Below are 12481 nucleotides of genomic sequence, written 5' to 3'. Positions count from 1 at the left end.
GCCACATTATTTGTGAGTCGCCTGGATTATGCCATGAACGACGTAATTCCACTCCTACATTTCCTACAACAAATGATTGAAACCATGGCTGGTCAGGGCAATGGAGACGAATGCGCCTACATCTCAAGGCTACATGAGCCCTGTGGGGGCTGAACTGGAGGAGGAGGATGATGAGGGGCAGAGCGGAGCACCGTTTAGGTTGGATGAGATGGCCGGTGTTTCTAGTCTTTGGACAGGAGAGGAGGAGCAGGAGCAGCCAGAGGAGCTGGAGGGTTATGAGGAAGTTGAGACAGAGGACCCAGACACACCGTGGCAGTATGCAGTGGAGATGGAGGCAGGTAGTCCCTCCGAGTCACTGGTGCAAATGGCACGATGCATGCTCAGTTGTTTGCGTAGTGACCCACGAATTGTCAAAATTCGTCAGCGGGATGACTTCTGGATCTCCACCTTATTAGACCCTCGCTACCGTCCCAAAATGGGGGCCTTTTTTACACCCACTGAGAGGGAGGACAAACTGACCTGCTACAGAGATATTCTACGTAGTCAGTTGGCTTATTGGTCCATCCACTGACTCGGGGGGCCCTCTATGCTCACCTTCCACTGCCATGGCTGCTGGGGAGGGGAGGGGTGGGAGGAGCAGTACCAGCTCAATCAGCAGCAGCCTGAGTCTACAGTCGCTGATGAGTAGCTTTCTTCACCCGCATAGTGAAGCAACTCATCAGCAGCAGGTATACATGGAGCAAGACCTGAACCAGCAGGTGGTGGCATACCTTGACATGGCCATGCCAACAACCATTGAAGATCCGCTGGACTTCTGGGCAGCCAAACTTGATTTATGGCCACAACTAGCAGAGTTTGCCCTGGAAAAGCTGTCCTGCCCGGCCAGTAGTGTGCCATCAGAGCGGGTGTTTAGTGCAGCCAGGGCCATAGTCACCCCAAGGCGAACTCGTCTGTCCACCAAAAATGTGGAGAGACTGATGTTTGTCAAGATGAATCAGGGATGGATCAGCCAGGATTTCCAGCCACCAATGCCAGATGCCTCAGAGTAGATTGACCATGCTGCTACACCAACATTTCCCAATTACGGTTGGTTATGAAAACCTCTTGGGTTATCAATTAGGGTTATGAAACCCTCTTTGGTACTGTGATTGCCTGCTCCTGGCTCATCCTGTGTCTTTCAGGAACTACTTGCCTCACTGATGCTTCTGGCCTTGGGCCTTAAATTTTTGGATGTTTAGCAGTAGCTAAATATATGCTTAATGCAAATGTCAACATTGATCTTTAAATGTAAGGGGTTATGAAACCCTCTAGGGTACTGTGAATGCCTGCTCCATACTCATTCTGTGTCTTTCAGGAAATACTTGCCTCCCTGCCCTCAGGCCTTGGGCCTTCAATTTTTGGATGTTTAGCAGTAGCTAAATACATGCTTAATGCAAATTTAAACATTGATCTTTAAATGTAAGGGGATGGTTATGAAACCCTCTTGGGTACTGCGAATGACTGCTCCTGAATCATTCTGTGTCTTTCGGGAACTACTTGCCACCCTGATGCCTCAGGCCTTGGGCCTTCGATTTTTGGATATTTTGCAGTAGCTAAATACATGCTTAATGCAAATTTCAACATTGATCTTTAAATGTAAGGGGTTGGTTATGAAACCCTCTTGAATACTGCGAATGACTGCTCCTGACTCATTCTGTGTCTTTCAGGAAATAATTGCCTCCCTGATGCCTCAGACCTTGGGCCTTAAATTTTTGGAAGTTTAGCAGTAGCTAATACATGCTTAATGCTAATTTCAACAATGATCTTTAAATTCTCGGCGCTCTGCTAGGGCTTTCTCCTACCCAGCCGGGGCAGATCCGAGGACCTCACTAAACCATCCGATCGGTAGTAGAGACATGCGGTGTGTACAAAGGGCAGGGACTTATGACCGGCGCTTAGTTGTGATTCTTCTTTCCTGGCAAATAATTGCAATCCCTGATCCCTATCGCGAAGGGGGTTCAGCAGGTTACCACACCTGTCGGTGAAAGATAGACACACACTCGTCCGTTCAGTGTAGCGCGCGTGCAGCCCTGGACATCTGAGGGCATCACAGACCTGTTATTGCTCAATCTCGCGAGTGATCGTGCAATGTAAGGGGTTATTAAAGCCTCTTGGGTACTGCTGATACCTACTGACTGCTCCTGTGTGTTTCAGGAACTACTTGACTTCATGATGCTTCTGGGCTTGGGCCTTTAATTTTAGGATTTTTGAAATACATACATACTTGCTTAATTTAAATTTCAACATTTATGGTGCAATGTATGGGGTTATTAAACACTCTTGTGTAGTATTTTTTTCAAACTTTCTGATAATTATCACAGTAATAAACTTGAATTTTCCACAATAATAACCATTACACCATTGAACGATTGTTGCGTGGGATTTTTTAAGTAAAATTTTCAAAAAAAAAATACGCAGAGGAATGAACTCTGCTCCTTTATTTCATAAAAAATTATTTTATAGAAGAATGTCTTTTGGTGGTCCACCATCCTGCATTATAGAGTCTTCTGGACTTTTGGATATGCGCTTGTTCTTAAACAAAGGTACAAAAAACAAAAATGGCCGGTCAAGGCTATGGAGACGTTGCGCCTACATCTTACGGCCACATGAGCCCTGTGGGTGCTTGTGAGATTAGGTCCTTTGTACCCACACGGTGGGGTCCGGGACACAAATTTTGATTTAAATTTCAAATAAAAAAATCACACATTTCAATGGTCTCCTCATGCTGCAGCCAACTCCAGGCTGCGTCATTCAGGTAATATATATAGAGCACTCGCTGTCCTGAATTTTCGTTAAAATTTTTCGTCAAAAATTTTTGTCTTTTTTATTAGGGATTGTGAAGCTTTGGTGCGTACTCATGCATCAGCCAACTCCAGCCTGTGTCATTCAGGCAATATTTGGTTTACTGATGGCGCTGCTGGGCCTGGGTCTGGGAATTTCAAATTTTCTCATAGGTAGCACCTGCTATCCATAAGTCTTCTTCATAAATTTTTACAATTGTGTTTTTTTGAAAGGATTGTGAAGCCCTAGTGTGTACTCATGCATCAGCCAACTCCCCGGTTTGTCATTCATGCAACATATAGGTAGCACCCGCTGTCCTAAATATTCTTAGAACTATTTTAAAAATGGTTGTTTTTCCTTTGGGATTCTGAAGCCCTGGTGTGTACTCAATGCTGCTTCCTGCTACACTCTGTCAGCCCGTTGGTCCTGCGACAGTGTGCTACTCCGCCTCCACATCCTCCACTGTGTCTTAAGCCTCCACTGCCCGGACAAGTCTCAGTGGCCCTTCAGCATACCATGTGTGCAGGTCACGGCGGTGTCACGCTGTTCTTCACATGGTTTGCCTTGGCGAGAAGTCTTGGAAACAATGGCCGGTCAGGGCAATGGAGACGTTTCGCCTAAATCTCACGGCCACATGAGCCCTGTGGGGGCTTGTTGGATTTGGTCCTTCGTACCCACACGCTGGGGTCAGGGACACGCAAAGATTGTTTTAAATTTCAAATAAAAAAATGATGGCGCTGCTGGGCCTGGGTCTGGGAATTTCAAATTTTCTCATGGGTAGCACCCACTATCCAAAATCTTTTTCAAAAATTTTTAAAATTGTTTTTTTTTTTTTTTTTTTTTTTTTTTTTTGGGGGGGGGGGGGGGGTTGTGAAGCCCTGGTGTGTACTTGTGCATCAGCTAACTCCAGGCTGTGTCATTTAGGCAATCTATGGGTTACTGATGCTGCTGTGGGGCCTGGGTCTGGTAATTTCAAATTTTCTCATAGGTAGCACCCGCTATCCAAAATCTTTTTAAAACATTTCTAAAATTGTGGTGTTTTTTTTGGGGGGGGGGGGATTGTGAAGCCCTGGCGTGTACTCGGGCATCAGCCAACTCCAGGCTGTGTCATTCAGGCAATATATGGGTTACTGATGCCGCTGTGGGGCCTGGGTCTGGAAATTTCAAATTTTCTCATAGGTAGCACCCGCTATCCAAAATCCTTTCCAAAAATGTCTAAAATTGTGGTGTTTTTTTGGGGGGATTGGGAAGCCCTGGTGTGTACTCGTGCATTAGCCAACTCCAGGCTGTGTCATTCAGGCAATATATGGGTTACTGATGCTGCTGTGGGGCCTGGGTCTGGTAATTTCAAATTTTCTCATAGGTAGCACCCGCTATCCAAAATCTTTTTCAAAAATTTCTAGAATTCTGGTGTTTTTTTTTTTTTGGGGGGGGGGGGGGGGGGATTGTGAAGCCCTAGTGTGTACTCGTGCATCAGCCAACTCCAGGCTGTGTCATTCAGGCAATATATGGGTTACTGATGCCGCTGTGGGGCCTGGGTCTGGTAATTTCAAATTTTCTCATAGGTAGCACCAGCTATCCAAAATCTTTTAAAAAAATGTCTAAAATTGTGTTTTTTTGGGGGGGGGATTGTGAAGCCCTGGTGTGTACTTGTGCATCAGCCAACTACAGTCTGTGTCATTCAGGCAATAAATGGGTTACTGATGCCGCTGTGAGGCCTGGGTCTGGTAATTTCAAATTTTCTCATAGGTAGCACCCACTATCCAAAATCTTTTTAAAAAATTTCTAAAATTGTGGTGTTTTTTTCTTAGGGATTGTGAAGCCCTGGTGTGAACTCGGGCATCAGCCAACTCCAGGCTGTGTCATTCAGGCAATATATGGGTTACTGATGCCGCTGTGGGGCCTGGGTCTGGAAATTTCAAATTTTCTCATAGGTAGCACCCGCTATCCAAAATCCTTTCCAAAAATGTCTAAAATTGTGGTGTTTTTTGGGGGGGATTGGGAAGCCCTGGTGTGTACTCGTGCATTAGCCAACTCCAGGCTGTGTCATTCAGGCAATATATGGGTTACTGATGCTGCTGTGGGGCCTGGGTCTGGTAATTTCAAATTTTCTCATAGGTAGCACCCGCTATCCAAAATCTTTTTCAAAAATTTCTAAAATTCGGGTTTTTTTGGGGGGGGATTGTGAAGCCCTAGTGTGTACTCGTGCATCAGCCAACTCCAGGCTGTGTCATTCAGGCAATATATGGGTTACTGATGCCGCTGTGGGGCCTGGGTCTGGTAATTTCAAATTTTCTCATAGGTAGCACCCACTATCCAAAATCTTTTTAAAAAATTTCTAAAATTGTGGTGTTTTTTTCTTAGGGATTGTGAAGCCCTGGTGTGAACTCGGGCATCAGCCAACTCCAGGCTGTGTCATTCAGGCACTATATGGGTTACTGATGAGGCTGTGGGGCCTGGGTCTGGTAATTTCAAATTTTCTCATAGGTAGCACCCGCTATCCCAAATCTTTTCCAAAAGATTGAGGGGGCATGGCCATGACGCCACGAGCGGGGACGTCACAAGCCTCCGTCCTGCATCACCCCGTCATCCGGCACAGAGCGAAGTTCACTGCATGCACCAGATGTCTGGGGTGCCGCAGACGAGAACGTGGGGGTCCCCAGCGGCGGGACCCCTGCGATCAGACATCTTATCCCCTATCCTTTGGATATGGGAATAAGATGTCTAGGGGCAGAGTACCCCTTTAAAATACTGAACCATTACACAGACCATAAAGCATGATGACATGAAACATTTGTAATGGTCACTTCAAGTGGTAAAGGCAGTTTGCCACTGGTTTGTCTCATGGATGCAGATGAGAGTGTATACACCATACAGATCTTAGCCAAAAAGTTCCAAGTTTAGCAGTAAGATGTACTTGCTCTTCACAGTTATCTTGTTCAAACTACAATGGTTAATGCAGGGATGCAGCGAACTCTCTCTTTTTTTGCACAGGCAACAGGCAACAATCTACCAGAGCAGATGATAGAAATGATCACTATATAGCACTATTATATAATTGTATGGCTGCATCATATGGCCACCGTATAAGAGAATCGAATGGGCATTGAATGTGAATATTTGGGCATGAAAAAGATGTTATTGTATGTAGGGCAAATTTATTTATACTGTCTTAAAGGGCTACTGGTCAGCTGGTGCTAGAAAGTTGAACAGATTTGTAAATGACTTCTATTTAAAAATCTTAATCCTTTAAATTTGGACAGCTATGAAGTAGACTAAATGCACCAAATGTACTGTATAATGCCTTGTTGACATTACGGAATGTGTCCAGAGATTCTGAGGACCACGCAGACATTGTCGGTCCCCATAAACATCAATGTATTCCATGAGGTATTCTGCCAAAAGAATGAGCAACATCATTCTTTCGGGGCAGAATTTCAGAGGCGTTTCTTCGCAGTTTGCACTGTGCATCAGAATTCCATTGACAGCAGATTCCGAGCATAATATCTAAGAAAAATTACACTTGAAAATTTTTTAGTCTGAACCTAGCCGAGAAAAAGGCCAATTCTGCCACATGGCATTTTTTCGTCCAAAAAATGATGCGGCCAGATGTTAGCTGTAAATCAATGAGAAATTGCAAAATTCTTATTCCACTTGCCATTTTTCACTTTGGCGTTTTTTTTGATCCTTTTGGCGTTTTTTTCACTCTTTTTTGGCGTTTTCAGCTCCTTGGCGGTTTTCCAAAATCGCAGCATGTTGAGCCACTGGCGATTTTTACTATGGGAGTGAAAAAAACGCCAAGAAAAAGGATATTTAGGTTTTAACTTTGGCGTTTTTGCAGGCGTTTTTTTTTTTCTTTTTTGGACTTCAGCGATCCAAAAAAGGGATGGAGATACCTTTTTAAATAACATTTTGTAGGGCACCATTAAAAAAAATAAAATAAAAAAGATACAGTAGTGAAGGAAAAAATTGTATCTAACGAAATTTATCTTTTTTATAACAAAATTTTTATTCATTTTTAAAACAGGGATCAATTTATGTGGGCGGCGGGCAGGGACCTAAAAATGTAGCCGACAATAATAAAAATATAGTGCTTGTGTTTTCACTTTTTTTCTTTATTTTTTTTACAATTTTTTAGGTATTACTACTACTCCCAGCATGTAACACACTGTTCCATGATGGGAGTAATAGTACATGTACTAATAGACAGATCGCCCATTGCGATCCTCCTGTATAATGTATAGATGCGCCTGCTCTTCTTCGGTCCCCTGCACTGCCGTATATATCCACCTATTCATTTTTCTCGCAGAGAGCTGTGATTGGCCAGATGGTTCCAGCCAATCACAACTCTCTGTGTGAAATAGAAATATGTGTATATATATATATATATATATATATATATACATATATATATATATATATATATATATACGTCAGTGCAGGGGACCATAGAAGAGCGGATGCCCGCATCTATACATTATACAGCAGGATCACAGCATGTGTTAAGAGTGACATCTGCTGTGATCTGTCCTTAACTGCTAGTACTACTACTCCCAACATGGAGCACACTCTGCTCCATGCTGGGAGCTGTAGTACCTGCATTAATAGACAGATCGCAGCGGGTGTCAGAAGTTACACTTGCTGCGATCTGTCTATTAATGCAGGTACTACAGCTCCCAGCATGGAGCAGAGTGTGCTTCATGTTGGGAGTAGTAGTACCTGCAGTTAAGAACAGATCACAGCGGGTATCACTACTGATACTCGCTGTAATCGTCCTGTCTATAGCAGAGATGGAGCGGCTTTCTCCTGTGCTTGAATCTCTGCTCTGTACTCTGGCCGGCCGCTCACTCATTCATATTTCCCTCTGAGAGCTATGATTGGCTGCAACCATCTGGTCAATCCCCACTCTGGGTGGAAAATATGAATGAGTGATGTTCTATTCACATCACTGGCTGAAGTACAGAGCAGAGATGTGAGCGCTGTATAGAGCCGCTCAGCATCTCTGCTATATTATGCACGATCGCACGACTGACACCCTGGGCAATATGTCTATTGGTACAGGTACTACTACTCCCATCATGGAACAGTCTGTTTCATGCTGGGAGTAGAAGTACTACTTAAAAAATGTAAAAAATAGAGAAAAAGTGAAACACACACACTGTATTAAAAAAAATAATAAACATTTTGTTATAAAATATATACATTTCGTTGAATAAATTTTTTTCCATCACTGCTGCATCCTTTTTTTTTTTGGTACCCAACAAATTTTGGGTACCAAAAAAAACTGCCAAGGTGCAATTTCCACACCAATGAAAAAACACAAGAAAAAAATGCAAGAAAAAACACCAGACGCAGGAAATTGCACTGGCGTTTTTTCTTACGTTTTTTTCAAACCAAAATATGCAGGACAAAAAAACAAGTAGAAACTTAGCCTAAATCTGTATCATGTTGCATGTTATTCAGACAGCATGAAATTGCTGTCAGGTTCCCTGAATAATATGTAATTTTCTGGTGACACATTTCCTTTAAGCACATATACCGTGTATAACAAATATAATTACCTATAATAAAAAATGTAGCAACAAAATAACATGATTTTTGTTGCTTTTCATAACATGAACAAATGCAGAGAAAGACAGAATAAAGTAATATTTCAATTATATAACATTGATCTACATACTTTGAAATCCCCATTGAGATTAACCTAAGCATCTTGGATAACATACAGCAGTCATTGATGAAACACATTGCGATTTAAAGAACCTTCCTCCTTACCGTGACTGTAGGGTGAGACATCCCATAATCTCTGTGATGGTGCATGCTGATAACAGGGCGGGGGGGAAGTACAGGCGCAGTAAGGCAAGCTTATATCTGACTGAAGCTGTTTTCCTGTAAGTAAAATAAAAATACATAACTAAAAATAAAACAATATATCTCTGATTGTTATTGTATTAGTAAATAAATTAAATAAATATAAATTAAATAATAATGTTGTAATAATAAATATTTACCATACAGCATATTTAAAGGGGTACTCTGCCTCTAGACATCTTATACCCTATCCAAAGGGTCCTGCCAATGGGCACCCCACAATCTCGGCCGTTGTACCCCAGAGATACGGTGCACGGAGCAAACTTCACTCGGATGACTGGCAATGCGGGGAGGAGGCTCATGATGTCACGGTCATGCCCACTCGTGATGTCATGCCCATGCCCCCTCAATGCAAGCCTATGGGAGGGGGCGTGACGGCCGCCACGCCCCCTCCCATAGACTTGCATTGAGGGGGTGTGACCATGACATCACTAGCGGGGCGTGTCTGTGACCTCAAGAGCCTCCGGCGCTGCACCTGATGCTCTAAGCGAAAGCCGAGTACAGCAGGGAGATCGCGGGGGTCCCCAGCGGCTGGACCCCCGCAATCAGACATCTTATAGATGTCTAGGGGAGGAGTACCCCTTTAAGAAAAATGATGTTGCATAATATCCTCAGAATGACTGATGCCTTCATTTTCTACTCTTACAGATTTAGTTGTGCTTTAATAGTTACTGATAAAACTCAGAATGTTGATTAAAGCCATGTACTCTATATATAACAGTTGCCATTTTTGTGGTTTTACAATATCTTCCATTTATTATTGTAGAATAAAAATATTTTGTTACTGGAAAGAAAGTATTATGTTGCTTGAAACAGATCCGCCATTCATATTATGTATCTATATTTAGCACTTTCATTGACTATAGTGTCTTGTTATGTACAGGCCATAGCTCTAAATAACTTTTACACATTTAAGGGAATGTATCATCCATATAAAATCAGACATTGATGCACATTATTTTCTCTAACAACTTTTTATTTTTGGATTGTGTTTTTCTTATTTTCTGCACATGGAGCTGACTAATAGACACTTTTCTAGTTTTCTGTGCCTTGTGTCACTGAAGGGAGGGGAAGGAGGGGAGCTGTAACCATAACCTATTATGAATGCTGTGTTATCTATATGCTGATGTCACTTTCCTTATATGGCCATGGTGCCTTGTGTAAGTCATGCTGAGGTGCAGCTAAGCAAAGCAAATGGGGTTGCACTTTGCCCCAAAAGTGTTGGTGAACCTAGCAGTCACAAAAAAAAAAAAAAAAAACATCTGAGATGTCAGGGCACATTTATTTATGGAACGTTAGGTGCAAAGCAGCACAACCTACTTTTTCATGTTTGCATAAAGTCAAAAGTTTAATATGAAATGCACATGTGGCGCATATTTGTGCCCATGATGTTGGTATCCAACGTGGCATGCTCTAGGAATGGCTTTTTAGGGTTCGCTAATTCTGCCTATTTTGAAATAGTGTTGCTTGCGAATATTCACAGTGCAAATTTTATTCTCGAATATCGCATATACGCGAATTAGCGAATATTCGCGAATATAGCACTATATATTCGTAATTACGAATATTCTTTTTTATTTTTTTTCACAGTACACATCACAGTGATCACCCCTCTCTTCTTCCAGCTTGTGTGGTGTAAAGAAGGCTCTAATACTACTGTGTGAGACTGCCGGGCGAATTTTTGCATATGCGAATTTTCGCTTATGCTAATTTTGTATATGTTAATTTTCGCATATGTTAATTTTCGCATATTCGAAAATAAAATGAGAATATTACGAATATGCAAATTTATCGAATATATGACGAATATTCGTCCATATATTCGCAAATATTCGCGAATTCGAATATGGCCTATGCCGCTCAACACTATTTTGAAACATGGATAAGCCATTATTTATTAGATTTTTTTGCTGTTTAGGCACTATCTCTAACTTTCAGTAGTCCCTTGGTTGGAAGAGCCTTGTTTCTATAACGACTCTGTGGCAAAGCCACTGGGTGTGAATTGAGGTGTATGGGGCAGGTGTTGTTAACCCCTTCATGTTCGTGACGCCAGGGCGTGGTTTTAACTGAGAAGCACCAGAATGGTAGCACCGCTAGTCCTAGTTTAGGCAGGGCAAATAATAGTCCAAGGCCAGGTTAGGGTTAACAGTAGCTTTACTGAGGTAGACAGATGGTACAGTCTTTACAGCTAGGCCAGGATCCCAGAAAGGTGACCAGTAACACAGGGGATCTTGCAGCTTGCTGGGACTGTGACTTTGACAGCCACACTGACTATAATAGACTTGACTTGACTGAAGATAGTGACAGCAGACACAGATGACTTGACTTACTGACTTGTGGCTGTAATTTAGGCTTGAGGCCTTCAGATGTGCTGGACACTGGCTCTGATATGTCTGGACCTCAAGATCTAAGAGTGGTGTAAGAGCAAAGAGGGACATTGCAGCTCCTCTCTTCCTTATAAAGGTGGCCTGAGCAAGGAGCCCATAGGCTTGCTGTGGGTCATCTGGTCACCTGGTACTCTCTGGGCTACAAAACATGGGACTTTAACATGTGACAACCATTATCATGTGACTAATAACCATGTGACCATATCAAAGGTCTTTTACATTCAATGTACAACTAATTACATTATTGGGGAACACTGCAGGTGAGCCCTGAGGATGTACAGGGGCTCAAACTGATAGGACTGTGGAATGATATCCTGTATTGGGACATTACAACTCCAATAGAGTGCACATATACAGGAGAGCATAGGCGTGCGCAGCCTATTGCATTAGGGTGTGCACCCTAAAGCACAGACTCCCGCCGCGCGTGTATATATATATATATATTTATATATATATACGCACACATACACACAGTTAGTATAGTTCCCCCACATTAGGTGCAGTATAGTTCCCCCACATTAGGTGCAGTATAAGTCCCCCCCAAATTAGGGGCAGTATAGTTCCCTCACATTAAGTGCAGTATAGTTCCCCCACATTAGGTGCAGTATAAGTCCCGCCACATTAGGTGCAGTATAGTTCCCCCACATTAGGTGCAGTATAAGTCCCACCACATTAGGTGCAGTATAGGTCCCCCACATTAGGTGCAGTATAGTTCTCCCACATTAGGTGCAGTATAAATCCCCCACATTAGGTGCAGTATAAGCCCCCCACATTAGGTGTAGTATAAGTCCCACCACATTAGGTGCAGTATAAGTCCCCCCACATTAGGTGCAGTATAGTTCCCCCACATTAGGTGCAGTATAAGTCCCCCCACATTAGGGGCAATATAGTTCCCCCACATTAGGTGCAGTATAGTTCCCCCACATTAGGTGCAGTATAGTTCCCCCACATTAGGTGCAGTATAGTTCCCCCACATTAGGTGCAGTATAAGTCCCACCACATTAGGTGCAGTATAGGTCCCCCACATTAGGTGCAGTATAGTTCTCCCACATTAGGTGCAGTATAAGTCCCCCACATTAGGTGCAGTATAAGTCCCCCCACATTAGGTTGGCAGTATAAGTCCCCGCACACTAGGTTGGCAGTACAGTTCCCCCACATTAGGTTTGCAGTACAGTTCCCCCACATTAGGTTGGCAGTACAGTTCCTCCACATTAGGTTGGCAGTACAGTTCCACCACATTAGGTGCAGTTCAGTTCCCCCACATTAGGTGCAGTATAGTTCCCCACATTAGGTGCAGTATAGTCCCCCACATTAGGTGCAGTATAGCTCCCCACATTAGGTGCAGTATAGTTCCCCACATTAGGTGCATTATATTCCCCACAGACATGCAGCCTTGAGCCATA

General features: G+C 43.0%; 1 protein-coding gene across 4 annotated transcripts in view; it reads right to left on the bottom strand.

The window, feature by feature from the left end:
* The window catches only part of HTR1F (5-hydroxytryptamine receptor 1F), a 93960-nt gene extending 85254 nt beyond the window's left edge, over positions 1 to 8706 (bottom strand). For 3 of the 4 annotated variants that reach the window (XM_056559346.1, XM_056559352.1, XM_056559355.1), the window contains exon 1: positions 8596 to 8706. The gene's annotated coding sequence lies outside the window, so the exon portion shown is untranslated. The remainder of the gene's footprint in view (positions 1 to 8595) is intronic. The other variant, XM_056559353.1, reaches the window with a different exon arrangement.
* Positions 8707 to 12481: the final 3775 nt, after the last annotated feature.

This window comes from Hyla sarda, chromosome 2, assembly GCF_029499605.1.
Source record: "Hyla sarda isolate aHylSar1 chromosome 2, aHylSar1.hap1, whole genome shotgun sequence".
NCBI classification, from domain to species: Eukaryota; Metazoa; Chordata; class Amphibia; order Anura; family Hylidae; genus Hyla; species Hyla sarda.
The sequence above is the reverse complement of the archived record's forward strand: the minus strand, read 5'-3'. Positions and strand labels throughout refer to the sequence as shown.